Source organism: Sus scrofa, chromosome 9 (genome assembly GCF_000003025.6).
Source record: "Sus scrofa isolate TJ Tabasco breed Duroc chromosome 9, Sscrofa11.1, whole genome shotgun sequence".
Classification (NCBI taxonomy): Eukaryota; Metazoa; Chordata; class Mammalia; order Artiodactyla; family Suidae; genus Sus; species Sus scrofa.
The window spans coordinates 133,976,840-134,002,879 of NC_010451.4; the positions used below are offsets into that span (position 1 = coordinate 133,976,840).

General features: G+C 39.3%; 1 long non-coding RNA gene across 2 annotated transcripts in view; it reads right to left on the minus strand.

Annotated features, from left to right (window-relative positions):
• The window catches only part of LOC110255543, a 29,115-nt gene continuing 4,198 nt past the window's right edge, over positions 1,124–26,040 (minus strand). Inside the window, exons 2-5 of one of the 2 annotated variants that reach the window (XR_002336084.1) lie at positions 19,812–19,923; positions 17,718–18,309; positions 9,943–10,081; positions 1,124–4,373 (exon numbers count right to left, since the gene is read on the minus strand). This is a non-coding gene — a long non-coding RNA (uncharacterized LOC110255543). The remainder of the gene's footprint in view (positions 4,374–9,942; positions 10,082–17,717; positions 18,310–19,811; positions 19,924–26,040) is intronic. The other variant, XR_002336083.1, reaches the window with a different exon arrangement.

Below are 26,040 nucleotides of genomic sequence, written 5' to 3' on the forward strand. Positions count from 1 at the left end.
TCTTTCTTTAGCATCCATCCCAAGGGCTCTCCTAGGTTTAGGCCACTCCAATAACAGCAGGTTTACTGGAAATGCCAGTCTTCATCGTGGTTCATACATTCTATTTAAAATTTTTTAACAGTGGCTTTACTGATACACATTCTTAAAGTACAGAATTTAGTGATTTTAAAAAAATATATTCATAGCCATGCAACCATCATGACTTTAAAATTTCAGGACATTTTCGCTACTCCAAAATAAATCCATTTGCTGTATCTTCCTAATCCTCACTCTCTCCAGACCCTGACAACCTCTAGCCTATTTTCTGTCTCTATGGATTTGCTTGTTCTGGTCATTGCAGATGGTGCGTGGCCTTTTGTGACTGACTCCTTTCACTTAGCATAATGTTTCAGGGTACTTCTATTCTATAGCATGCATTAGTACTTCAGTCCTTTTTAAGGCTGAAAAATATTCCATTGTAAGTGTATATTACCTTTTGTTTTTCCATTTATCAATTCATCTCCCTTTGGCTGTTCTTTTTTTTTGGAGGGGGGGAGCATATCTGGAGGATTGGTATTAATTCTTTAAACGTCTGGTAGAATTCTCCATGAAGCAAGGCTCATGTATTCTTTACACCACACCAGTGCTTGAGGAGTGGATCAGCAGCATCTGCCCTCACCTAGGAAACTGTTACAAATGCAAACTATTAAGCTCCACCCCAGATCTGTTGAATGACAGTCTCAGGGAGTGGGCCAGGCTAGGTTTTAACAGTTTCTACAGGTGATTGCAACGCATACTAAAGCTTGAGAAGCACTACTTTAGACAACTTTGAATGGTCTTTTTTTCTATCAAACTGCAGTAATTTCTGTAGCTTTTTCTCCCTGATTCTTTTAGGTCAAGTACCCTTCTCCTTCCTCTTCTTCTTCTCCTCCTCCTTCTTCTTTTAAACCTGTTTACTTTCCAAATGTTTGAAAACAATTGTCCTAATATACCTGAATACTATCTTTTTGATAAGCATCACCTGTTTCTTTGGCAAAATATAGAGACAAGTAGTATAATATAGAACAGGGTAGAAATCTTTGTCTGTTTCATTCCGTGATGCATCTTAAACTTTTGAATAGTACTTGACATACAGTATGTACTCAATAAATATCTATTGGGTGAGCAAATTGAGATCATTAGCAAATTAGATTATTATGGGGTCACTGTATTTATTAGTTAACAATGCTGGTTGAGAACAGCAGAAACTCACGAAACTAGGTTAAACTAAAACATTGCATTTATCATATGGATACACAGATGTCCACCTGGACCAAAGGACTTTCTTCAGAGATGGGAGCACTGAGTGGAAATGGCGAAGTTTCTTTCTACGGCTCTCAGTTCTTCCTTTCCTCCAGCACCTGTGAGTCTTTCTTCTCTGGTTCTCACAGAATTGACCAGTTTACATATCTTCAGAGCACAACAATGTTCTCAATAATATCAAGAGTACCTGATGTTACGACTCATCATTGAAGAGTGAAATCGGATTAACTAGATGGGCTCAGTCTCAACGCCACATTCCTAAAGGTAAAGATTCCGATTTGTGTAGCATAGATTAGTACCTTCCTCCTCATCATCTTTGGATTTGGTCAAAGGTTTGGGGTTTCAATGTCTAAAAATGTCTTCCCCCACTTATTGTAGATGAGTGACTAAGGGAAGGTGGCATTGAATTAGAAGGTGTTGAATAAAAATAGCGGGGTATGAAATAGACAAAATGATAAATATCTCCTATCTTTGTTCATCAGTCAATGTCCTGAGTAATCAAACTTTTTTTGAGAAAACTCCTCTGCTCAATGGTCTGTGCTGTATGTTGCAAGTAATGCAAAGCAATACCATTTAACCTTTGTGCTAAGGAGAGATAGATTTTAGATAGAAGGTCAAGAAAATTTAATCTGCAGCCCAAGAAGTGTATATCAAGTGTCAGTGAGTGAAGTCAACAATAGGTGTTTTAAGATATCCGTCATCAACACTGAAAGCAACAGCTATTAGGCATTCATCATTATACTTTCCTTCGGCATGTCATGGGCAAAGACCTTACGTGCTCTATCACCAGATACCTGCTCCCTTTAGTAGAGACCTCAGCACACCTTTGTTTCCAGTCTTGGCCTCTGGAGCCCCTGTGCAGCTTCTGGGTAATGAGTGTATGTAGTTTATGAATGTTGTGATTTTAATTCATTTGATCAAAATCAAATTTTAAAAACACCTTTGGCAATTCTTCAGAACCTCCTGGAGTGTGTTATGCGTGCTGACTCTATTCCTGATTTTATTTTCTTATGCCTGTTTGTTACTTCACTGAATTCCACAATTATTTATATTTTTACACTGTGGTAGTAGTGTATATAGTTTCTTATGCTATATAATATATTTCCAAAAGTCTCCTCAGGCCTTAAAAAAAACCAGGATATAACCAATAAGAAAAAACCTACATTCTGTCTTAAAGCAGATAATTCATGCAGGAAAGCAGGACCAGAGAAAACCTTCTATCACATTTTGCATTGGAACCCTTGGGATTTTTGTTGTCTATATTTGGGCAGCATAGAAAATGACAAATTAATTGGGATTAAGTTACTGGAAAACCCTTTGCTAATATAATTCCATTTTTCCCCAACTGAAAAGTATTTCTTTTGCTATTCAATGTAAATGATACTTAATAATCTGGGTAGGTGCCCAAATATCTAGGTTCTTTTGATGGCATTGACATGACAACCATTCAACAAAAAATGTTTAAAAAGGTTGCCTAGGAAATAATAGAATTTAAAAACTGTGCTGTTTTGTTTAGGCATTTTCTATAGAGAGTTAGCTCAGCTGTCCAGAGCATCTGTGTCTGGTCAGCTCAGTTAATTAGAGCGTGGTGCCGACAATACCAAGGTCACGGGCTGAATCCCTTGGTGGACTCTGATTTTGTTTCTGTGCCTTGGCTGGAGACTATGCACCGAGACGATTGCCTCAGATGCGTGTGCTGGGCGGTCAATGGGTACCTTTAGACATATTCTGTAGGAACTAGTGCTCAGTAGTGTCTCTGGGCTAAAGTCTTGCAAGAATATTCTTTAGGCTTGCACAGGATTCCAGTTATCACTTGACCTTCTGTAGACCAGTTCAATTCTCTCCCTCTCCCACCCTCCTCCCCTCCCCATTACTACTATGAAGAAGCACTTGGAGGCACAGACTGTCTTTGCAATGGGTCAGTTAAACCAACTTGCCTTCTTTACATGCAGAAAGGACAATGCTTTCATTAAAGTGAGCTACCCAGAATGTAGCTGGTTCTTTACTTGGATACATGTACTCTGGGATCATCAATCAATTTTCATTTGATTCCACAAAGCCTCTTTACTGAAAAACATCCAGACTTCTCCAACCAATATGACTCACGGGACACTTCTGATTAATACCAATCAGGTTAATGGCTTAGCTATAGTTAATGGTGCCTGCTCTGTAGCTGCAACAACAAAAATTAATAACAAATCCCCCACTCGTTTTTGCAAATCAGAAGAAAGATGCTCAGGGCCTGACAAGCTCTAATCTTTATGATTTAATGGACTCGTGTTAGAGCACAGAGACTGCAGAGATTGGGAAAATGAAAAAAAATTCTCTGTCACATCCCTGGCTTTAAAGATCTGAGCTCTTTCTAATACTCTGTCAACAGCTCACTGTCACTGGGGCTTTACAGGACAGGACAGCCCTGGTGACAAACCATTTAGAAAAAAAAGATATAAGAGCAAGTGGTTCATTAGTGCAGATAACACACATGAGGCTTAATCGCTATGGAGGGGGACAAAAATTTTAACAGGCATCTTATCATAATGAGCTGGAAAGAGTGTCTTAAAGGCATGGGGGATGATTCATTTTGTCTCCGCTAGTGACCTTTACTGATTCAATGTCACAGATGCTCCAAGTGCTGAGGTGTTCAGCATTGGGCCATCTCTGAAATAAGATAGTGGGGCTTTTTGTAGCCAGCTGCAAAGCGTACCAAACCACCAAACATCAAGCGTTAGCACAACGTGAAGTGGGTTCCAAGAATCCCTGAAATATTTGGCGTTGACTAAATGCTCAGTCATGAGTCGAGCAGATTTCCTGCAGGGGGATGTTGGGAGTGAAGTGCTAGGTGCTGGGGGGAGGAAGAGGAAGCCCTGTCTGGAGAAGGAGACAATTCTAAACCAGAGTGTGGTGTGTGGGGCGAGGCAGTGATGGAGATCGGAAGTGGGGGAGGAAACTGGCAAAGTCAGGGTTTTTTTAAGTGTTGCCACAATCTACATTCTACGGAGCCTCCCCGTGGAAGTGACTAGAACATGAAGGAATCTTAGGTCCACGTATGGTTAACATTATTGCTCGGTTTGGAGAAAAATTCCAGCTTTCCCCTGGGAGGAAAAAAAAAAGATGCGCAAGACTAAGCAATTGTCTTTTCCATATGTATGCCCTAATTTGAAAAGATACATGCACCCCAAAGTTTATAGTAGCACAATAGCCAAGACATGGAAGCAACATGTGTCCATCGACAGATGACTGGATAAAGATGTGGTACATTAACATAGACACACTACTATGTATACAATAGATTAAATAATAAGGACCTACTATATAGTAGGGGGAATGATATTCAATATCTTGTCATAACTTATAATGGAAAAGAATCTGAAAAACATGTACATATACTCTAAATATATAAGAATATATATACATAAATATGACTGAATCACCCTACTCTACATCTGAAACTAACACAACATTGCAAATTAACTATACTTCAATAAAACGATGTTACATAGATGTATAATATATAACATATATAACGATAAAAAATGTTATATATCAAACACATATCGAAGTATAGTTTATTTATATATATACATATATACACATAAATAAATAAACAGATACATACACACACATACACACATTGGAATAATACTCAGCCATTAAAAGAATGAAACTACTGCCTTTGGAATGGATAAGCCATGGGGTCCTGCTGTGTAGCACAGGGAACTATGTCTAGTCACTTATGATGGAGCATGATTATGTGCGAAAATAGAATGTGTTCATGTATGTGCAACTGGGTCACCATGCTGTAGAGTAGGAAAAAAAATTGTATTGGGGAAATAACTATTAAAATAATAATAATAAAAAGAATGAAATAACATCATTTGCAACAACATGGATAGGTCTAGAGATTATCACGCTAAGTGAAGTAAGTCAAAGACAAATGTTATATATCACATATGCACATCATATATATATGATATATACATAGAATCCAAAAAATAGTACAAATGAACTTATTTACAAAAGAGAAAGAGACCCACAGCTATAGAAAACTAACAATTACCCAAGGGGAGTGTAGGGAGGATAAATTGGGAGCAGGGGATTAACAGATGCACACTGCCATGTATGAAATAGGTAAACAATAAGGGTTTACTGTACAGCATAGAGAACCATGTTCAATATCTTGTAAACTACAATGGAATATAATTTTTAAAAATGTGTATAGATCCATACATATGTATTATGCATAACTGAATTACTTTGCTGTCCACCTGAAACTAACACAATATTGTGAATCAACTGTACATCAATACAAAATAAAAATCAATTTAAAAAAGAATTAAGCAGTTGGATGCAAGATGGCTAGTGAAAGAATTTGGGATGCTTATGGGAAACTAGAGTACAGTACTGAAATTGTTTTTATGGAAGAAGCCAACGTAACTGGAGTTGGGAGAACACCAGTAGGGAGCGCTGTTTCCAGAGCAGATATCAGGCTCCCCACATGCAAGGTCTGTGGTAATAAGACTCATTCTAGGAGTTCCCATCGTGGCTCAGTGGTTAAGGAATCCGACTAGGAACCATGAGGTTGCAGGTTCGATCCCTGGCCTTGCTTAGTGGGTTAAGGAGCCAGTGTTACTGTGAGCTGTGATGTAGGTTGCAGATGTGGCTTGGACTCCTCGTTGCTGTGGCTGTGGTGTAGGCCGGCGGCTACAGCTCTGATTGGACCCCTAGCCTGGGAAACTCCATATGCTGTGGGAGCAGCCCAAGAAATGGCAAAAAGACAAAAAAAAAAAAAAAGACTCATTCTAGAGCTAACCTGGGAATGGAGTATTGCTTGCCAAGGAGAACCTGTGAGGACAGAAGCCAAGAGTGAAAAATCTAGACACAGAGCTGGGGGGCATGTGCAAAAGCTGCCTTGCATGCTCTCTGCGTTGGTTTACTTATTTTCCTAAATGCAGGTATTTGGTCCTTTAATGTAGGATATAACATTGACTAATTTCAGCACATCCCACACAACAATGAATAGCACCGTGAGAATAAAGTGCGTACTCAGTGAATTCTCGTTGTTGTCTTTACATTCTTACTTTAATTCTGAACTGTTTTTTCTTAGGCTCTGGCAATGACAGGCTCAGAGTTAAATGGTTGTTGATGTGTCTCAAGAGACCATTAAAAGAAAGATTTTGAAGGATTGGATCTGTGTGAGGAATCCTCTAATAAAGGAGCAGAAGGTTAAGGATCAGCAGCAGGTTTATGGTCGTTTTTACTGCCACTTCAGCAGGAATTTCCACTATGCCTGCTTCTCAAGTGACAACTGGCAGATACAACCTGGACGGCCAGCCTGAAGACAGCGTGATACACCATGTCAGGAGGGAATTCCGTCAGTGCCCTTGACAGGCAGATGTAAGTGGAGGTCCTTTTGGCGTATTAGCCATTTGGCTGCATTTGGAAAGGAACCATCAAATCTGGCTCCACCCTCCACTATCCGGTTACCTAACAGCAATGGCTTAGGTGACGCCGCCAGTTCCAGACGACAGAGTAGGAAGATTAAAATCTTTTTCTGTTTCCTATTTGGGCACTCAGAAATCCATGTCTCTAATAACGACAGATGATTGTTAATATTGATAAAAACAGATTACCAACCTGGCAGGCACTAGCTCCACGTAGCTATTTTCATTAGAAATTAATTTAAACTCAATACAATTAAGGATTTAGGTCTTTGCCGTACTAACCGTATCTCAAGAGCTCAACAGCCACAATGGCTAGTAGTTACCATACTGGACAGGCAGATGAGCACATTTCTATCATTATGGAATCTACTGTTAGACAGAATTGAATTAAACTGTCCTTTCTGTGCTCTAGTACCTCCCACCCAATAAAAGGTTTGCTTAGCAAGAACAAAGATACTAAGCTTGGTTACTTTTTGCTTGCCTCCCACCCACCCTCTCTGTAATTCAGGCTTCCTTCCCAACTTATCACAATCCCCAACTCCTAGACAAACCAAAGGCACGGGGCCCGTTTGTGATCTTGCTCTCGCTCTCTCTCTCTCTCAAGGTCTCTTTGGCCTGGAACTGGCTGTCTTGGAACTGCCACTGCGCTCTGCGGAGAGTACAGTGTGTGGGAATGTGATTGTTCTGTCTAAAACTTAGAACAAATCAGACGGGGTGAGCTTGTGAGAGAATTCTAATTCTGTTACCCAGAGGGGAAAGGGAAGGGAGTGGGAAGATGTTACGTAGTTGCACAAAGGGTTAACTCATTTGGCTCTCCTTGGGCAACAAAGTTGGGGGAACAGGTGGGGGGGACCTTGGAGGAAACCAGCACTCATGAAACCACCATCATGATCTGGGTATCCTCCAGCAACCATACAAGGCGTATTTTATTAGCCACACTTAAAGAAAATTTTAGAAACATTTAGGGAATTAAGATTTAGAAAGGTTAAGTGACTAGTTCAAGGTCACACCGCTAGCAAGAAGCAGGGCTAATATCTTATAGCCAGTCCTTTTCCCTTCAAGTACATGAGCTCTGTCTGTTACTGAAGGGGCTCTTGCAGGATCTGGATGGACTGGAGATGCAAGCTGTATATGGAGGGACATCCTGAACAGAGAGTCAGTGCAAGTCTAGCACTCCTTATCTACGCCCTATGAGGAGGAACACGAGAGCGCTTGCAAAAGCTTGAAGGGAGTGTGCAGGCCTAGGCTCTGCTCACTCACGGGGCCCTCTGGCAGGTGGTTCTGAGGGAAAAAGAGAGGAGGCTATCCTTTACCTGCTGTGATGTGGGGTCTGTGGATTTTGTCAAATGCACTTTGTGTTCTTTGTTGCTACGTACACTGCAGACGAATCCAGGACAAGATCTGAGGGCCCTGATTGGTACAGGATTCATTCTAAGGCTGGATACTACCTTCTTTCTTATTGGTTCATCTATTAAGTTAGGACATGGATATTGTCATAGCAAGTTGTTTGAAGGAATTCGTTCTAGATTTCTGCTTGTGGTATATCCTCATAATGTAAAAATCAAAATTTCTTCATGCCACAAATATTTCTGACATTACACTTATATATGTAGGTGCTTTAGGAATTTTTAAAATATTTTGCATGTATTTCATGATTCTTACTAACATCCTGTGAGTTGATATAACCATTCCCTTTTTCCAGGTGGGCAAACCAAGGCACGAAGTGGTTAAGGGAATGTTGCAAAATTACAAAATGAATCAACTCAGGCTTCTGATTCCTGAATCTTTTCTCATTTCCCCCCATGAAAAACAGGAAATACAGAAAAAAGATCAACTCAAAATCCAGACCCTTTTGGGTCCTAACCTTGGTTCTTTCTCCTGTGACCCTATTTCTAATCTTGTTTGGAATTTTCTAGCTTCTAAGCTGCGGAAGTTATTGGACAAGGACTGCAGGTTTTGTGATAATAAAAATACTTACGAATCACTGATGTCAGGATATGTGGAGTGTATAGAACATGAAAGCCAATGTCCTGCCCCAAAGCATCAAGGTTTTGGACACTACCCTTCATAAAACTATTAGGTAAATGAAACAAGCCAATCAATCAACTTACTAATAAATCTGCAGAGAGGCAAACAAGTCACTTAGCTGATTCCCCCCCGCCCCATCAAATTTAAAGGCCATTGTAGTATCAGGTTTAAACTGCTCAGATTAAGGAAAGAATAAAAGTGCAACATTATCTGGTAAATCATTTAAAAATATATTTTACAAGAAACCATCCAGTAAAGGCCAATTCTCTGCCACAGCTGAGTAAATAAACTAAGGCCCATCTGGGGACTGGAACTTGGCCTTCATCTCTCTGTCCATTAACTCACCAAGCCAAGAGATATTCAGATGCAAACCAGCATTATTAAAGATTATTAATAGTAATTGATAGTTTGAATAAAAGATTCATCCATCCAGCAAATATTTCATGAATTCCTATTTTGTGCCTTATGGCTTCTGCATGGTTGCCTTACCAGTTCACACAAATTGAGCCATGCAAAATAATCTAAGCCAAAACAATGAAGGTTTTTTCCCCTCAGTGTGGATTATCTGGATATTGCTTCAATATTCTACTTTATGGCACTCCGCTGATAAAGTTTTAATTATCTTTTAAGGCCACAGGCCTAAGGAAATGCAAACCAAAGCTATACTCTCCCTGCAGATGGTTCCCAAGAGGGAAACCCCTAGACACTGGACAGGAGTGAAGAATCAGCCCGCATCAAGAAATCTGCCTTCAGAGGGATAGGATTGATGGGAAAATGTTTTCACAACATTTTCCAGGACAGCATTAGATCCATGAATTACCTAATCCCCTGTGCTTTATTAGCCCTCTTAGACCTGTTTTGATGCCTTTAATTCCCTAATCCTAAAGGCCTCAGAATTAGGGCTACTAGTCCTTTGGTCCCAATTAGGTCCATGTATGGCATATTGTGCTGCAATTCTCTGCAGCATATTTACACTAATTATGAACATTAATTATAGGGCAGCCCTGGGAGCATAACGCCCATTCCAAAGTCATGCACAGAGCTAGGCAGAGTTAACAATCTCAGAAGCACAAAAGGCAAACCCAGATTATATGGAGTTAAAAAAGCAAAAGGAGAAACGGAAACCTTGAGAGGCAAGAATTTCTAAGAAAAAGGGAATCTGGAGTGTCCTGACAAAAAGGCAGATACTCACTTGGTTTGCATAAATGGTGCACAGGGTCAAGGCGAAACATCCAGCTAAAGGCCTCTGAAAACCCTCTTCTCTAAGGTCAGAGTTGATCTCAGGAGACCAGCATGAGCTGAGTCTGCAGGTGATGGTTAAATAACCTTAGCTGTAGAGAGAGCAGAGTTCAAACCTGGGATCAAGAGATAGGAAAAATACACTATACAGATATTTCAACATAATGCTCATTCATTCATTCACAGGATGCATACAGTGTGCTAAGTTCTGTAACTTACATTTATTCTGTAATTAACATTTATCGTGCACTTTTAACATGCCAGACACCATTCAAGCACTTTGTATGCATTCAGATTTTGTCCTAACAGGTAGGTTATATTATTATCCCCATTTTATAGACGAGGAAACCGAGGCATAGAAATGATCATATATGGCTTCCCAAGAACACAGCTAACAAGCTTCTGTCTCGGGCTCCAACACCGGGCAGTCCAAGTCCAAAGCCCATATGAATGAACACTGTGCTATTATTCTGCTTTGCCTGGATATGAAAAGGTAAATGGAGCATGATCCCAGGCATAAAAGAATTCCTAGCCTAGAAGATTTAGATGTATAAATAATTGCACAACAGGGAATAGTACAGAGGCTTGGATGAAACAGATCCTATTCTTTCACATCTAAGCAAGGGCATTGCTCCTTCCTTCCATATGATCAAGTTTTCTTTACCTACTGTCATTATCATTAGCATATCAGTAAAACCGCTCAATATAAAAAAAAAGTATTTTAATCCTCTGTCCCTTTCTAGATACCACCTTGTTTTTCTGCTTTAAAAAATAGCATGAAACAAAATCAAATAAACAAGTAAAAATCAACACACCAGCCTTGGAAGAGTTTTTTCCTTACTCTCTCATGTCCCATTCCCTCAAAATCCCATTTCAGTAGGGTTATTCTCTCAGTTGTGCCTAAGAAATGGTACAGGTTAAGGTCACCAAAGATTATCAAGCTCCCGATGCCAGGGGCCAATTCCTAGTCCTCACCTGCATTTTTTTTCTGTAGGATTGACTTGGAGGATCACGCCCTGCTTCTTGCAGCCTTCTCTTCCTTGACTTGCTAGAAACCACCCCCACGTGTTTTCGTCCTACCTCACTGGCTGCTCCGTTTTAGTCTTCTCTGGGGACTTAGACTTTGGACCTCATCTCTAGGCTTTTGCCAGTTTTACTACATGATCTCAATAGTTCCCATGGTGGAAATACTGGCCACATTTTATGAGATCCAAGACAGAAATGGCTTCACCTTTTACATTTCTGGAACAAGAGGCATCCTAAACTAATTGCCATTCCCGTGGACCCCTCTTGCCTTGGTCTCCTTGTCTTCACTGTGAGACTTGGTTGTTAACATTGTCTCAATTCAAAGAATATGTGGACGAAGAGTACAATATATGTTGGGTTTAACACTATTTGAGATGAATTTAAAAGGTAATACTCTGACTGGACATAAAAAATTATCGTTATTCCACACGTAGAAAACCATGGGAAAAGAGCAATGCGAAAGAGTATATACTGACAAAACCTCAATTTCTTCTATCAAAGCAACAACCAAATACTTTATGAATCTTTAGAGAGAAATACGCCTTCCAGAGAAGCACTCTCTTTTGTATTTTGCTACTGAGACATTTGCAAATGGATTACTTACCATATACTTATTAATGTAAGTGGAGGAAGGAGAATTTGTCAGATACTTGGGAAAATATAGTCAAAGCAACTTAGGGGTATGGCCTGTTCATGCATCATGTGGGACAGTTATTAAGGCATTATGATGTCATAGTTTAATTGATAGTTTTTTTTCTTTCTTAGAGGAAGAAATATGGAACATACCAATGATTCCTGTATCATTCAAATGTCCAAAATCAACTTTCTCCTGTGTTTCAGATGTATATATTTAGCTACCTTTTCAACATCTCCACTTTCCCCTTGGATGTCTAGGAAACATCTTAAAATTAAGATGTCCATGAAGTATTTAGATTTCTTGTTCTCACCCCCAAACCCACTTTTTCCGAATATTTAAAAAAAAAAAATCACTGCTCATGAGTTGTTCAGGCCAAACGTCTGGGAGTTATCCTCAGTTCCACCCTTCCTCTTCAACTACATATCAAATCCATCTGAAAATTCCGTCAGGCTTATTTTTACAATGTATCTCAAACCTATCACATTATACCATCTCCACGGCCATCGTCCAGGTCAGAACCATTGCCATTTGCTGCTTCCACTTTTGTCCTCTTACGTTGTAGCATCCAGAGTGATTTTTAAGTGTACTTTGAAACATAAGATATGAAACATACCTTGCTCGGTACTCTGAAACATAAGCTAAAAAACAACTTAGAGCATAGGCTCAAGAGTAGAATGAAGGGACCAGAAGAAAGAATAAATGAACTTGAAGAGAGAATAATAGAAATTATCAGATCTGAACAACAGAGAGAAAATAGACTAACAAAAAGGTAAGGACTAGTATCTCAGGGACTTTGAGGATGATAACAACTCTTACCCATTGGTGCTCCCAAAATCCAGGAAGGAAGGGTGTGAGAAAGGAAATGGAGCTGACCAGGCAAAAGAAGAAATAGTGGTTGAACACTTGCCAAATTGTCAAAAGACATAAAACAACAGAATCAAGAAGGTGAATAAATCCCAAACAGGATAAACCTGAGAAAGAAATCCAACCCAGATATATCATGGTCAAACTTCTGAAAACCAAAAATAAAGAAAAAAATCTTGACAGCGGAAATAAAGAAGCAATAGTTTACCTATGAGGAAAAGTCAGTTTGAATACAGCACAAATGAACATTTCTACAGAAAAGAAACACATGGACTTGGAGAACAGACTCACTGTTACCTAGGGGGAGGAGGAGGGAATGGGATGAACTTGGAAACTGAGGTTGATAGATGCAAACTATTGCATTTGGAGTGGATAAGAAAAGATATCCTACCGTATAGCACAGGAAACCAAATATAGTCACTTGGGATAGAACATGATGGAGGATAATGTGAGAAAAAGACTGTATATATATATATATACACACATATATCTGAATGACTGGGTCAGTTTGCTGTATAGTAGAAATTGAATTGACAGAACACTGTAAATCAACTATAATGGAAAAAATAAAAAATCATCTAATTAAAGCTACAAGTTAAATAATACTATAGTTGTAATGTAATTAACACTGTTGTATGTTATGTGTGAAACTTGTTAAGGGAGTAAATTTTAAGAGTCGATACCAAAAGGAAAAATTTTTTTTTTTTTTTTTTTTTTTTTTTTTGGCTATGCCTGCAGCATGCAGAAGTTACTGGGCCAGGGATCAAACCCATGCCACAGCCATGACCAGAGCTATAGCAGTGACAATGATGGATCCTTAACCCACTGAGCAAGGCCAGGGATCAAACCTGTGTCTTCATGGATGCTACTCAGATTCGTTTCTGCTGAGCCACTACAGGAACTCCCAAAACTAAAAAATTTTCTATTTCCTTAATTTTGTATCTATATGAAATGATGTAGTAATTATATATTGTGGTAATTATTTCATCATGTATGTAAGTCAAATCATTGTGATATACATTTTAAATTTATACAGCGCAGTATGTTGATTGGAAGAAAAGAATAAAATCAATGACTTATTTCCACTTTGGAATGCCTGAAAAAAAGACTGAATTAACCCATAAGTAAATAGAAAAAGGGAATAATAATGACCAGAGCAGAAACAAACTATAAAATGAAAGTAATAGTGAATTCATGAAACCAAATGCAGTGTTTTTGAAAATAAAGAAATCAAAAAACTTCTAGTAAATTGGTAAAAAACAGTAGATAACACAAATTATCAATATGAGGAACTGAAGAAGAGACATCACTATAGATATTACAGAATTAAGAAAATACTAGGAATACCTTTATGCTAATAAATTTAAAAAATAAATCAAGAGTATGCAATTCTTGAAGATGGAAATTGCTACTATTAATTCAAGAGGAACTAGAACATTGTAATATATATATTTATAAAATATTTATTAAAAAATATATCTATAATTGACATTTCAGTTTAAAAATGTCCACAAAGGAAACTACTATCTTAGATGGATTTATCGGTGAAGTCTACCAAATATTTAAGAGAGTAATAGCCAGTAATACATTTGATATTAAGAAAGTTAAGATAGAAATACTTTTCAACTCATTTTATGAGGCCAACTCATTTTAACTCTATTAAAAAAAGCAAAGATATTGCATTAAAGAAATTACAGACAGACGTCTCTCATAGATACAGACACAAAAATTCTTAATATTTATCAAATGGAGTCCAACAACACATACAAAAATAATGCCAATTAATTTAATCCCAAAGATGCTAGAATTTTCACCATTCAAAAAGCAATCAATATAATTAGCCTTATTGACAAAATAAAGGAGAAAAATCATGATTATCTCAATGCATTCAGAAATACAGGTTAGGGTTAGGTATTTCTGACCTTTTGATATGATGCATCATAAAAACCCACTAAACTCAGAAGAGAAGGGGACTAATAATATAACTAGTCCATAAACTAATAAAGGTCATGACAAAAACTTACAGCTACTTCATACTTAGTTGTGAAATAACTGTATGTTTCCCGCCTTAAGACTAGGAACAAGGTAAGAATATCTGTTCTCACCACTCTCCTTGTATCTTTGAAATGGAGCAGTAAGAGAAGAAGACCTTAATACATGGCATATCGATTTGAATTTTTAAGAAATCCAATTTGCTGCTTATAGGATAACATACATATATGATTTACATATTTATATGAAACTCTAGAAAAGACAAACTCAGTGACAGAATGAAAGATCTACTGGGACTGGAGCAGGGAGATTGACTAGGAAATTAAAATTGTTTTATATATTGAATGCCATCAGCATTATATAGGCATACGTCTGTCAAAACCCACTGAACTCTGCATTTAAAATTGAACTATAAGTCAGTTAATTAGAAAAAAATTTTAAATACCATCAAAAAATAAACATAAAATGAAAATTATAAAAGATAACCCTACCATAACAGCCAAACGATTTCATCTAAAAATAATCTTCCAAAATATATGCAACCTAGAAAGATACGTAATGGGGGAAAATGTTATTTGAATAACATAAAATATAACTAAATGAAGCGATAAGCTATACGTGTGAATAGAAATACTCAATTACATGAAGTCAAAAATTCTCTCGAAGTGAAAAGAAAATTTCAAGGCAATTCTGCAAATATTATAAAGAGGTTTTCACAAAAGTTGATAAACTAATGCTAAAACTGATAGAGTAGAGCAAAGGCCAACTAAGAAGATTAAGATATGAGGACTCCCTCTATGTGTTTATCAGCACTTATTGAAGAATATATGAAATTAAGACGGTGGGGTACTGGTATAAGAATAGCTAAAAGGACCCATCAACAGTAGAGGAGACTTAGAAACAAACTCTTACCTTATAAATAAAGCATATTACAGAGGGACATTTTAAATATATTTATTTTTTACATTATTATTACTATTTTTAATAATTATTTTCTTAAATACAATTTTTTTTCCACTGTGCAGCATGGTTACCCAGTTACACATACATGTACACATTCTATTTTCCAACATAATCATGCTCCATCATAAGTGACTAGACATAGTTCCCAGTGCTACACAGCAGGATCTCATTGCTAATCCATTCCAAAGGCAAGAGTTTGTACCTATGAACCCCAAGCTCCCCATCCATCCCACTCCCTCCCCCTCCCCTTGGCAACCACAAGTCTATTCTGCAAGTCCATGATTTTCTTTTCTGTGGAAAGGTTCATTTGTGCCGTATATTAGATTCCAGATAAAAGTGATCTCATATGGTATAAAAGAGCAAGTGTAGCCAACCAACAGATAATGTTACAATCTTTGAAAATATATATGTGTGTGTATACATACATTTTACTTATGTATATACACATAATAGTCTATTCTATACCCTTCACAAAAAACCAATTCCAAATATACTTAAAACCTAAAATAAAAGCAAAAGTTTATTTTTATAAGAAAATATAGAAAAATATTACAAACTTGCTGTAGAAAAGGGGTTTCCTAAACAAGGCATGCATACACATACCAGAAGCTATAAAGGAAAAACTGACAACTTTGATTGCATTAAAATAAAAGTCTTCTGCACAGCTAAAATATCAGAGATGAATTGAAGAGAGAAGTGTCTGTAACACCAGAAGAGTAGCACTTTTTAAAGAGTCAGATAAAGATCAGCCCATTAAAAAACGGAAAAAAAATTTGGACAGAAAAACTCATAATGCAGAAACGTGAATGCTCAGTAAACGTATGAAAAGAAGTTCAATGTCATTTGTAATAAGGGAAATATAAATTAGAACCAGAAGGTGTAAATTAAAGCCACGATGCAGGGAAACGCGAACTGTCATTCAGTGCTTGTGAGCATAAAAATTGGCACTTTGGAAGGCAATTTGGCACGATCTAATATAATCAAGGATAGGAATCCTTTATAATCCAATGACTACTCCCAGAGAATTTCTTGTGTTATGTGCTCATGGAGGCAGATAGAAGAATGCCTACGGTAGCATTGTTTTTTAACAGAGAAAAATTAAAAGCAACTTAACACCAACAAATGAGGGATAAACTGTCAGACAGTCATAAAATGAAATGCCATTCAGATAATAAAATACAATCAATGTATCCATACCGACAAGAAATAATTTTCAAACCTGTTAGGTGAAAAAGGCAAATTGCTCATAAATGCGTGAAGTTTATATACAAAATGTACATGTATTTACATGTATTTTAAAAATACAGAGTATGCAATAGTGTATATATATATATAAGTGTAGGTACATTGACATGCAGTAAAAGAATGAAAAGTATGCAATAAAATACCATCGACTCCACAAGAGCGATCGCCCAAGGTGAGAGGGGAGGTGAATGAGATTGATGATGGTCAGCCTTTAGCTACATTTTTTTTTTAAACTTTATTTATTTATTTTTGTCTTTTTGCTATTTCTTTGGGCCGCTCCCGCGGCATATGGAGGTTCCCAGGCTGGGGGTCGAATCGGAGCTGTAGCCGCCCGCCTACGCCAGAGCCACAGCAACGCGGGATCCGAGCCGCTTCTGCAACCTACACCACAGCTCAAGGCAACACCGGATCGTTAACCCACTGAGCAAGGTCAGGGACCGAACCCGCAACCTCATGGTTCCTAGTCGGATTCGTGAACCACTGAGCCACGACGGGAACTCCCTTTAGCTACATTTTAACTTAAAACTCTTTGAAAAAAAAAAAAAAAAAAGAGATGGAGAAAATATGTTAATATTTGATATATTTAGATTTTGGATTGATTGAGTTTTTATGTTATTTTCAGTTTCCTTGGTTCATTCTAATTTATTTTTTTTAAGAAAAAATTTGCAGCATTGTCACTGTTATGGCTCTGGTTTGATCCCTGGCCCCAGAACTTCCACATGTCATGGTTGCAGCCAACCGAATTTGTTCTTCATTCAAATAACAAAATTCCAAACTGAAGAGATCCTTCAATACCCACAGAGCCCGCTTTGGGTGAGATTCGGCTTAGAGGTTCAGGACGTGTTTTAGGTTGTCAGGAAGCTGAGGGTGGGATTTTTGTCCTCGAATTAGACGGTAGTGGTCAAAGTTGCTGCTACCTGTTTCTGGGTTTCTTACACCTGCACTCGGTTCCTGCATCTGCACTGGTCCCCACCTCTGCACACAGCCCTGCTTGGCATTACCTTTGGATGGACCATCTGAGGGCAACTCTGTTCTCCCGCTGTGAGTCCACGTATTTTCTCTGTGAGGATGTTGGCCAACGTGGTCGTCTATTTTCCTATATTTAAAGAACACACGGGAGAATGACGGCCAATTCCTGCCGAGGAAGGCCAGGCCTCCCCCCGCCCCCCTGAACCCTGTTCCTTGACTGTGAAAGTCCTTTCTCGCATCGGGATGAAGCAGAAGAGAAAAGCAAGTCCGAGCGGACTTTCCAGCCAGCTTCCTGAGGACGGAGCCCAGTCCCAACCCCGCTGCGTATTAGCTCTGAGATCTGGAAGTATTCCTTTTCCTCTAGACAAGGGGCTGTGGACACTTAACCTCACAGGGTCCTTGTGAAGGTGAAAGGAGACCATGCCTGGGCCAAGCGCTTGGAGTCACCAGATGTAAACACTTCCCTGACCATTCTCCAGACTGCGCGTCCAAGGAGTTGCTAGCTGCCCATGGGTCCTGCGGGTGGCAGCCTGTCTTCCTCCCCCTCTTCTCTCTCTAGCTCGCTTTGTCTCTGATCAGCCTGATGGTCTCGCTCCTTGGCACAGAGCCTCCTAGAGGAGCCAGCTTGGAAAGAGTAACAGCAAACAAGTTAGGAAGAACTACCCTCCCATCGCTCTTGTAAATGTCGACAGGTTCCATCCTTATATTACAATCCCAATTAAAGGGAAATTCCCCACCAAGCCATAAACCTAAAATGAAAAAAAACCCTATAGGGATGAATAAGCTTTTTCCATGAACAAACCTGCTATTTCTCCTTTTTTTCTCTTTTTTTGTCACTGCTTATGTGTGCTCAAATCCCCGCTGAACCAATCCTGAAAACTGATGAAGTAAAGCCCTGAGCATGCGTCGGTGGATCTGTCAAGACGTTACTTGTAATGAGTCTCCCATGGATTTGATTATTATTGGGTATTAATTATTAACGGTGTTTCCTGCAGGAGGCCAGCGTAGGCTTCCCTCCCCCTAACCTCTGTTTTGAACTGGAATTAAAAAATAACCGAAAATCTCCCCCAGAGGAACAGGAGGAGAGAAAGGAAGGAATCCTTTCCTAGTCTTTCACCACTGGCACCGCTTGATATTCTGGGGTTGTTCTTATAATTCAGAGTGGGGGAAGCAGACCTGAGCGTAGCCTCCCGGACCTCCTCCAGCTGCAGCCCTGTTCTCCAAACCACAAAGGAGAAACACAGTGCCCGTCTGCCTGTGCCCCTCGCCCCCAGCCTCACTGTCCTGCTCTAACCTTGTCTTTTTGGAAATTAATTTCCTCTGATGGTTACGTTAATTTTTATGGCTTCCTAATGATCAGAAATATTTAGTGGATTAACATCATTTAACTTCCCTCTCCCTGCGGAGTCGGGGTCGGGGAGACAGGGAAGGGGGCTACATGGTGAGAAACAGCTGGAAAAGGCAAGGATGAAACTCAGAATTCTGTGCCAGGCATGTCGAGGGGACCCTGAGAGATGAACAGCCAGGAAAGCCTGGAGAAATTTAAACCAAATTAAAATAATGACAATAAGGCTGAAAGAGCAGAAGCAGAACCCCTCCCCCACCCTGCATGGTTTTGTCCTTTAGTCACTGCTGACAGTCCATATGTTGCTTCCTAGCAATGTTGAAAAGACGGCTACACCTGTCAGGGCGTCTGGGAGGTAGAGACAGAGCAGATGTTGAGATTTGTGTCATGGAAAGGAGAAATTCATCTTGTTTTGCAAAAAGTGGCATGTTCATCAGTGTCCTGAAGGGGTCCCTCCTCTGTTGCCACGCCCCCCCCTTTTCCCCATGAGGCAGTGGTCCCTGCGTGGCACCAGCGCTGCAGATGGGAAGATGGAATTTAATTTCACTGGCGTTCAATCAAAACAGAATAATGTTTTTAATATCCCCGCCGTGTAAGTGAAAGGGAGAGATTCATGAACTCGTGGGAGGTGAGGGATTCCAAGCAGTGGCTCCATTGCCTCTAGGATGTACAAACATAGAAATCACAGTGGAAAACATGGATATATCCAAACTAAGATCTCTGCCTGCTCCCCATTTTGCTACTTTAAGTTCAAGCTTTTCTGCCAAGGTATGGTACTCACCTTGTATGGTTCAGAACGACTGACCTAACACCAAGGTCGTCGAGCACCTTGAGCCTAATCCCGGAGGAGGGTGATGTGGTGGCCGGGTCAAGGGAGGAGACCAGTGCTCCTGCTGGAGTAGGAAGAAGAGCCTTACAAACACATCACTAGAACCTCCGCTGTAAGTTTAACTTAAATCTGGGAGAGGCGTTCTCCTGCGAGTTCAGGATCTTGCATTGTCACTGCAGCAGCTTGGGTGGCTGCTGTGGCACAGGTTCAATTCCCAGCCTGGGAATTTCCACATGCCATGGGCATAGCCAAAAATAAAAAATAAAATAAAATATAAAATTCAGTAGATAATAGTCACTTTTTAAAATAAATTTTATTGGAGTGTTAGTTTCAGGTATACTGTAAAGTCAGTCAGTTGTACATATACATATATCCATTCTTTCTCAGATTCTTTTCCCCTATAGATTCTTACATAGCATTGAGTAGCTTCGCTGTACAGTAGGTTCATGTTAGCTATCCATTTTATATATGGTTGTGTGTATATGGCGATCCCAACTCCCTAATTTATCCCCCCCCACAACATTTCCCCTTGGTAGCCATAAATTTGGATTCAATGTCTTTGAGTCTATTTGGTTTTGTACATTATTTTATACTATTTTTCATTAGAGTCCCTATATCAGTGATCTCATGTACTATTTGTCTTTCTTTGTCTGACTTTCTTAGCATGATAATGTCTAGGTCCATCCATGTTGCTGCAAATGGCATTATTTCATTCTTTTTATGGCTGAGTAATATTCCATTTTATATATGTACCACATCTTCTTTATCCAATCACCTGGTGATGGACATTTGTGTTTCTTCCATGTCTTGGCTATTGAAACACTTCCAAAAAATTGCAGAGGAAGGAACACTCCCAAGCTCAACCTTGGGGCCACCATCACCCTGATACCAAAACCAGACAAAACAGTACACACACAAAAAGAAAATTACAGACAAATATCATTGATGAACAATTACATGGTTTAATCTACTACAAATAGCAACATTCCATATAAGTTGGGGAAAAATTTGGAATTCAGTAGACCAAAAGCTACAGGTAGATGGGTGAGGATAGTAAAATTATGGGTAACAATTTGTCTTTTGTATTTACTCTAATTTTTTTCTAAATCAATTATATAATTTGTATAATGACATGCCATGCGTATGTGTGAGTATGTGTGTGTTTCTCTACCTTTGCATACATCTGAATCACCTAGGGTGTTTTTGTTTTTGTTTCCTTTTTGGCTACTCTGTGGCATACAGAGTTCCCTGGCTAGGGGTCAAATCCAAGCTGCAGTTGTGATCTAAGCCACAGCTGTGGCAACCCTATCTTTAACCCACTGGGCTGAGCCAGGGATCGAACTGTGTCCCAGTGTTCCGAAGATGCCGCTGATCTCCATGAGCCACAGCAGGAACTCCAGGAGCTTGTTAAAATGTGAATGCCTGGGACCCACTTTAGACCTCTTGAAATAAGTAAGAAAATAAAATGATATAAAATGCAAAAATCCAGTCCTCCCCAACTTAACCCCACTTTCTCAGCTCTGTCTACATGGTGTGGAGTTGTCTAGCAAGCTTTTCTATGTGGTCTGTATTATATTCATTTTGGCCAGCTCAAGCTTATTCCAAAAGAACCCTACTTTCTGTATAATTTTCCCAGAGCGTATTTTGCAGTTATGCAGATATCTGATTTTTTTCATAAAAAAATCTTTAAAGTTTGTACTTTTCTCTCTTGGGCGTGCTTTTCCATATCCAACTAATAAAGCCTGATGTTTGCAGAATCCCAACTTGTTTATTTCACATGTAGACATACACATGCTACCTCACAACATCAGGGGTGATCTACACATACGCACAGACATGATTCCTTTACTGTTATGTAAATTAAGCTAATTTGGTAAAAAAAAAAATCCAATGTTAATCACATCTGTGGTTGATTGAATGAAGCAATTGGGAGGATTAAGAAAAACCCTTTATTTAGTATGTATCACTGTGAATAAAGAGAGTTAAATCAGTTAATACAGAGGATGCTGGTGTGCAGCTGTGAAGAGGAATTCTTATTTCAGCTCTCTGGTGACAGAGTATAGTCACATAATATAGTTTTCTGATCTTAATTTCCATGAGTCCAGTTAACAATGGTAATTGTATCAAATGGAAAAAAAAAAAATCTTCACGGTTACAGCGCTACCTTGGGCGAAGTTGAGGACACACACACACACACACACACATACAGAATGCACATCAGTTAGAGCTCTGGAGATTGCCATCACATTTGCATAAGGATGTGGCGATCCATGAGAGTGTGTTTTCAAAGACCTTGTCAAATTAAGATTGAATATGCATCATCCCTCCACCCCCGCTAACTGCATAGCACTGCAAGAAAAATGCCAAGGCACTTCAATTTTGTTTTTGTTGAAGCAGAAGCTATTGACGCAAAGGAAGCTCTCATTTCTCCCCGAGTCAGTCTGTGCTGCTAAATAACTGACAGGACATAGAGTCAGCTGGCTCTTCTGCCAGGGCTGGCAGGTGTCCTTTCTCTGGACCTGGATTGGTTCCCAGAGCTGGGGCCTAAGGTTCCACAACCAATCAGGTATCAGTTTCTTCAAGGAGGGACCACCCATTTGTTTGGGTCTTTATAAGACAAGGTCTTTGAACTTGCAATGTTGCCCGTTTTTCCCAGGTTAAGCCTTTTAAGGTAGATAGCACTTATGAATAATAATAACATGATACTTGACGAGCCCTTTCCACTCCCCGGAGCATTTGCAAATCCATTATCTCATTTAATCTATTACAGGAGCTTGCAATGAACATTAGCTTTGCGACTCACATAGAATTCTCTGACATGCTAGTGACCTGGAATTGAATTACTCATAATATCTCATAGACCGAAATTCAAGACTCTCAGTGATTGAAAATATTACTTTTATCTACCTGACATCCAGCTGAAATAAATTTCTGTTCAGTCTAGCCTGAAGGGAATGTCAGCCCACTGTTTCTTCAGTGGTTTGTCTGGCATCCTGACCCTGGGTTCTCCAATCTTCAGAACAGGGCCCACTTAACCCCACCTGAAATTTCAGCCTTATAAGAAACGCCAAGAAAGAGCTTGTCTCCAGGTAACGTTGACTGTAAAATTCATGCACTCACTTAGTACTACTGAGCACTTAAATTGTGTTTAACTTCTTTTACCTCATTTAATACGTACAGCATCTCTTGAGTGGGTATTTCTGCATATATCTGCTCCTCATTTTAGAGGAATGGGAACTAAGTGCAAGTCCACATGCCTATAAGCAGAGACATAGCATTGAAACCTAGTTCTGTATGAATATGAAACCATTGATCTTTTTTCTCAAATCCTTGCAGTCTGTTTCCACTAGGAGCTGCCCATGTGGGCAGCATTAGCTTTTCCCTCCCAGGCGCCAGAAGAGTTCCTTTAGTCCTTTGACTAATGGCAACTGTATTCTACCTGGTGTTTCCCCAGGCCCAAAGACGCGTCTTCTCATACAAGGTGTGTGTTTCTCTCCCTCCCACATCGTGCAATCTTTGTGAGTTGTCACAATTTCTTATCAGCATCTAGTAGAATTCCTGGAACATAGTAACTACTCAATAAATATTCTTGGGATAGAGGAACAAATGAGTAAATACATCCACACTAGGCCTGTGAAGGATGAAATTGTGAGCTTCTGCCTTGGAAAGCAGGTGTTTACTTATTTAGGGCCACCTGCGTCCTATATTCTCCGAGGCTGGCGCCCCTCAACATAACTAACTCTGCCTTCTCAGCCTCCCTGCTCTTGCCACAATTTTATCACTCCATACAGAGATGCAGAACTGGCAATTTCTGAAAATGATGGGAAGCTGTTCCCTCTGCCCTCCTTTGTGTGGCTTCTGAAGCATGCCTCCCCTGGAGCACACTTAGCAGCCTCTGACAGCTGTCTCCATGATCCCAAGTTTCTAAAGCCTGTGACAGCTTTCTCTGACTCATTGAGGCCCAGTCTTGTGATAAATTCTCAATGCTCCTCTAACTACTTATGGTGAAAAAACTGAGTTTTTTCTCCCAACTTGTCACAATCATAAAACAGAACACCCTTGGATCACATGTCCATGCCAAATTGATATAAGAGTTCCTAGATCCTTCCTCTCAAGCTCTGCACTCATCTCCTCACTGATTAGGAATGGTGTATGGATTGATGCCACAGACTGCACTTGGAGAAGCTCTACCATAGACCACCGAATTCTGATTTTCTCCATAAAGTAGAGGGTCCAACAGAAATGGAATCCAAGTCACAGCTTAATTTTTATAGTAGCTATATTTATAAAAAGAAAAAGAAGCAGGTGAGGTGAATTGTAAGACTGTATTTTATTTAACCCATCTCCAAAATATTAGTATTCTAATATGCAATAGATATAAAAATAATGAACATATTTTATATTTTGTGTGTATGCTAAGCCTTTGAACTCTGGTGTGTCTTATATACTTAAATCTCCATCTAGACTAGACCCATTGTGAGCACTGAAGGACATGATGCTACCAATGGCTGGACTGGGCAGCTCAAGCTTAGCTCTTGAGCCCTCACTGTTATCACACTGACTGCTCCCCAGACCCAAGAGCTCTTGGGAGTTTTTCTGTTGCTCTACAGAAAGACCCTCAGTTATCTTCAAGCTTCCAAAACTTCCCCACTCATCGTGACTCCTGAATTCAGTTTTGGGCAATCTTCTAGAATGACACATTAAGTTCTAATCAAAGCTGGGACAGAAAAGATAAAGGCAACGACTGATAATAAGAGAGGTACACTTACACACAGCAAATGCAGATTGCAATTCATCAAATCATGTTGAGCATTTATAAAGTATTAGGTATGGGTGCTACATGGACAATCTGCCAGAATCTTTATAGTGTCTCTTTTTTTTTTGTAGTTGGAACATGTCCATTCTTAGATTCTTAAGAACCTAGAATCCCTTCAAGCGCAGGAAGGGAAAGGATCCTGAGTTCCATAGGCTGCCTTCAGTTCAACCCCGAGTCAATATTGCTCCTGGTCTTGCCTTGAATTCCTGGGTCTGCATTGACTAGATTCCATCCTCTTTCCATAAGGATATTTTCTCCTAAAGTATCTGGATGTCAATCTCTTGTCTTTAAGGAAGCTGTATCTTTCACTGTCCTTATTTCTCAAAAAGAACCATCCTGAGTCACTGTGGGATTCTGACTGAGGCCACGTGTGACCCATTCAGCCTTTGCCCTGCAGAATAGTTTTCAAATTTTATTTCAACTATTACACTTATTTCTTGTTATCCATTCTTTAGTCCAACCTTCATTTGACCTTGTGTCTTTGCCTTATATGTGCTGCTTATACATAGATTGACCTAGCCTTCCATGGCTTAATCCCCAGTTCTGACAGTTATTGCTATTAAGAAGTATCTAGAGTCCCCCAAAGCTAACTTAGGTAGAATGACTTATGTTTGAGTGACTGGCATTTAGAGTCAAAGACTATGTTATTAAAAAATCAATTAGCTTTAGAAAGATACGCCACTCCAAGTTTCTTTCCAATTTGCTGCATAGACGCAGTGGCTGGTTAGCATCTGGGTGTCCTCGAGACATACTGAGCATTCCATTCATCATACATGACATTTGCATATTGCAAATATCATACTTTATGCACATGCCTTCCAGGCTCGTCTAGAGAGTATGATTGCTGCCTAATCCTCACATAAATCAATGCACCAGGGAGTGCCACTTCTAAACATGGGGAAACTCAGGGGTTGCTTCGCTTTAGTCTCTTTCTGGGACCATCTCTTTCTCTGCCTCCCCCAAATAGATCCAGTGCTTTTGTCTTCTCTTCTTTCTTGAAGCTATTCAAATTCTGTTAGCCATTTGTGAATATTATTTTATACCATCTGCATTTCCTCTAAGTTGTGATAGTGACAGCCGCAATCATTTGTATGCATTTTCTGTGCAGGATTTGTGACGTGTGTGTGTGTGGAAGAATAAAACCTTTCCTTTGTGTAACCATGTATCCAAATAGAAAGACGGTTTGTTTGTAAATCTATTTCTTCTCCAAACATTATTTTATTTGCTGAGGAGACAGAAAGAGGAGATGTTTAAAGAGAGTAGGCAGAAATATTTGATCTGAAATGGCAGTGTAGGTTTGCTTTCTCTGAGCCCTTGGTTTGAAGCCTCTTAATCAAAGTTGACCTTCTAACTAACATTATATTC